Source organism: Etheostoma spectabile, chromosome 13 (genome assembly GCF_008692095.1).
Source record: "Etheostoma spectabile isolate EspeVRDwgs_2016 chromosome 13, UIUC_Espe_1.0, whole genome shotgun sequence".
In the NCBI taxonomy this organism is placed as follows: domain Eukaryota; kingdom Metazoa; phylum Chordata; class Actinopteri; order Perciformes; family Percidae; genus Etheostoma; species Etheostoma spectabile.
The window spans coordinates 12,823,009-12,827,511 of NC_045745.1; positions in this window are offsets into that span (position 1 = coordinate 12,823,009).

The following is a 4,503-nucleotide window of genomic DNA, read 5'->3' on the forward strand; positions in this document are numbered from 1 at the left end:
GCTGCCAACTGCAGCAATCTCGTTTAATACCGCATCAATGTCAAAGGAAAATCTTTCCTCAATAGTTTTTATTGTGTCCGATACTCATTGAGCTGTTGCAGAAACAAGCCTGAAGCAATAAAGCCAAAACGGTCGGATGAATGTAGTTCAGTAAACATTACAACGTTCCCCTCTGAGGTGTAGTGGAGTACAAGTATCAAGTAGCAGCAGGGGTGATTCTAAGGTCAGACCAGACAAAAATAAAAACATTACTTGTTATGGAGTTATATACGCCTCTGAGCTGAAAATGTCCCCGGATTTTGTCTGAGAAATCTGGTCACTTTAAGTTAAGGAGCAGAGTTTAAAATTCCAACACAAAGAAAGCGGAAGGTAACGGACATCCGGCCAAAATGAAAGACATCCAGCGGAATTTCAAGCTGCACCTGAACAATCCCGGAAGTGGAACGTTGTGGTTTTGTTATTCTTTTGATCAAAAGAACCCTAGTGGTAGAAAATTACACATTGTGTTTTTATATTTAAATGATCTGAATGTTTCAAGTGTAGCCAAACAATTTGAAAATGAATAGTCAATTGTACTTTTTACTGACATTTAGTCTTTATTGTGGTCTCAAAAAGTACAGCACAGACAAATGAAGCACACAATTACAATATATATTAGTACTCCAGGCTTTACTGAAGAATACAGAATGCTGTATCAGTTACAATGAAAATACCATCATGCACATTGTAGTCTTATAGGCAGTTTTAAAGCAGAATATACAGCAGCGTGTACCTAACTTCATCTACAATATTGTATACTCCTAATACCACAAATTACTGGTTTATTATCATAAAGGAAACTGCATTTTTATGTTTACAGTAGTGCAAAGCTGACCATAGAAAAGCAAAACAAAATGCAAGCAGGAGATGAAACCAGCACTGACGTTCACTGAAGTAAACAGCTGCATAATACTGACAAAAAAGCATCGACGTTCACTTCAATGGGACAGAGATATTCAATATGGTTAAAACACAATCAGCAGTGCAAGCATGACAGTCAAATAATACCCTAAATTTATAAGAGCTGTCAGCATCCCACATGATGTGAATGCTCATGAAGGTTAAATACAGTGGTCAAGAAAACACAGCTGTGAGGAAGTGCACGTGTGTCAGATTATTCATCTTTCAATGAAAAGTCAAAAATATGACTCAGAGCTGAGAAACAATGAAACTGACGCTCCATAGACAATCAATTGGACGGTGATTGTTTTCTTGTTTTTGTTTTAAATGGATTGCACTGTAGTGGTTCGGGCACCTAAAAGAAGTGCCAAGACAAATTTAAGGACACTCCTGAAAAAAAAGATTTCTAATTTTAGTGGGGCTTTCTGGGTAAAGTAAAGAAATACAATTTAAAGATGCATGCAGTCCATAGTGGGGAGCTGACAGTGACATCTGGGAATACCACGTTACAAAAGTCTTGCTGCGTTGACTGGCCGGTCAACGCCTCCACCTTTAGCAATTTTACATTTTCACTGTCAGTTCTCCACTGTATTAGTAGGAATCCCCTAATTCATCCTATCTGGACCAGCTCTACATGTGTAGTCCTATTTATCTGGTTGTTGCAGATGCTTGTTAAAGCTTCTAAGTGTAGCATTTTTTAAGAACACCGATCTCTGAAATTGTTGCTAAGTTACACTTTGCTACTAACACAAAAGAGATCGTCGGAGGCGCCGCGACCACTGCGAGCAATCACGGCCATTTAAAGTGCTCATATTATGCTTTTTGGCTTTTTCCCTTTCCTTTACAGGTTTACAAAGTGAAAAAGCCCAAAGGCTAACCCAAAGGGACTTACCATCTCCAACAGAAAACACTGTTCACAAACTTCTCCAAACTGCTCTATTATAGTCCAGCCTTTACTTCCGTGACAAACGTGTGTCACAGAAGTGACACACATTATAATGCTTGCCTAGCTGCTAGCATGGCACGCCCCCACACTCTGCTTCTGACTAGCTAGTAAGCTAGTAGAGGGTGACAATTTTTTTAGGACTCCCGCGGGTCACGTGTCACCCTCTACTAGCTAGCAGTGCTGACCTAGCTACTGCGCATGTGCAACTCCCAATAAAGATGGAATAGAAGTGAGATGCCTCACTCTGTAGCTAAAACAGACAGCTCAACACACAGGGTGAAAAGAGGAGCCAGAGCAATGTGCAGTAACACACAATTGTGTTTTTTGAAAATAAAACACTGTAAACCTACCCTGATATAACCTCTAAACACAGTTATGAAGCTGAAAATGAGCATAATATGAGCACTTTAAGTCAATGCTTGACATTCCACCAGCTGCCACTAGCTACTTTCCACTCCATTCTCCTAGTTACTACAAAATCGGAATGCAGCAAAGACGTGCCCAGTGGAAAATCGGAGTGGGACTACATTCCTTTTAAACCCCACTGCTTCCTGTTACATGTCTTTGGCTTTACTGAAAGGGAAACCATGTTTTCACTTCCTTAACCCTCCTGTTGTCCTCAGGTCGAAGTTAACCCTTTTCAAAAGTTTCTAATCAGAAATTTGGGGTTCTTTCAAACAAATTGTTCCAAAAAGTATCGTGGATGGTTCCCTACAATGCCCTTCACAAGTGAATAAGTAAATAATCAGTTCACTACTTTTATTGAATTTGGGTGTTTTGTCAATTTTATAGCATTTGGAGAAAAGAATAATTGATAAAAGAACGTGTGTGACAAATAATGTCAAAGACAAATGTCAATAAAAGTGACTAAAATGTGAAAAAATGTAAAAAAGAAAAAATTAAAAATTCATGACAAACGTGAAGAAATGCCGAAAAAAGTGACAAAAATATTTTTTTAAATAACATAAAAAACCCACAGAAATTTCAAATGGCTCAGATAAAGTCGACCAACGTTGAAAAAGTGACAAAAACATCGGGGGAAAGACACAAAAGGGTCAAAAAAGACAACCAAAACGTTGATGAAAGGTTTTTCATTTGAAATTTTCACTCAGGAAAAATGTGTAGCTCGGCGGGGAGACAACACGAGGGTTATAGTAATTCAGCGGGTCCCCCCCCCCCCCAAAAAAAAAATGTGGACATTGTAAAATGCAGCATAGCAACTTTCCATCTGCCATGAGTTACACTAATGTCTTAAGCTGTTTGTGGTAACAATGTACCTGTATTAAACACTACATGCTGCATGGCTGTAGCTGCAGCTAGGACTTGATTTGAATTCCAGCTCTGAGTTAGAAAATAAAACAAACACCTAGGCACGCGAGGTGCAAAGCAATACATTGAAACTAAACGTGCAGTGAAGTGAATGTAAATTATTGCTTTGGCTGATACAACAGTGTCACATTCAATTAATTAAAATAGTCAAACAATCGTGAACGTGAGCATGTGAGGAACATTCAGAACAGATTTAAAGCAAAGGCAAAAAAAACGTCTGTAAACCTGTAAAAACAAAGTTCATTAAACATTTTTAGAATTGTTTTTCTAGGGCGCCTGGGCAGCTCGCCAGGTAGAGCGTGTGCCCATATACAGAGGCTCAGTCCTCGACACGGCGGTCGCAGCTTAGATTCCAACCTGCGGCCCGTTGCTGTCATCATTCTCCCTCTCTCTCCCCTTTCATGTCTAAGTTGTTCTGTCAAAAATTAACTCCTAACATGCCAAAAAAAATTATCTTGAAAAGCGTAAATATGTGCAAGGAAATAAAAAAAGGTCATTAATTGCAAGAGGTGAAGCTCTTTTAGTATCCAAACTGGGAACCGTGCTGCCTAATATGTGTAGCTTAAAACAAGTTCTGAAATATTTATGACCATCGTTTAGCAGGTTTACAAAACGTACATTTGAACTCACAAGAAACAAACTACTGCTGTGATTGTAAGTTCTCCACATTCGATATTTTGGCAAAGACAAGTCTTACTGTGACGTTGACAGTAAGTACAGAAGTACAGAACAATCTCTATCGATTAGCTAACACAGACAAAGCTAAGAGATGAACTGGCCATATTGTTTAATTGATTGAATCAGCACCAGCAACATTTCTTTTATTCTTCATTTAAACTTACATTATATATCTATAGCTCTTCATATTTAATACAAAATATTAGTTTTGACATGTTTGATCTCTGGTTCTGAAAGCCAAACTAGCTTATTGCCAAAATATATAATGAACTGACCACGTTGCAGTCTTAAAAAAAAAAGGGATTTTTTTTTCCCCCTCTTTTTCTGACTGAAAATTTTGGTTTGTTATGAGAATAAGCACAGGGTTCATAACTGAGGTGTAACAGCTGTGATACAATCGTCATAAATCATTAAAGCAACATAATGATGAGATGTGTGGTGCACTCTCCTCAAGCACATCTACAATCGCTATGGTCATCTCTGATGCTGGTGGTGTACCGCTGCAGTGCAGAGGGCGTAGAGGCAGTGTGTGTGTGTGTGTGTGTGTGTGTGCGTGTGTGTGTTTGTGAGAGTAAGTGTGTGTGTGTGTGTGTGTGTGTATATGTGTGTGT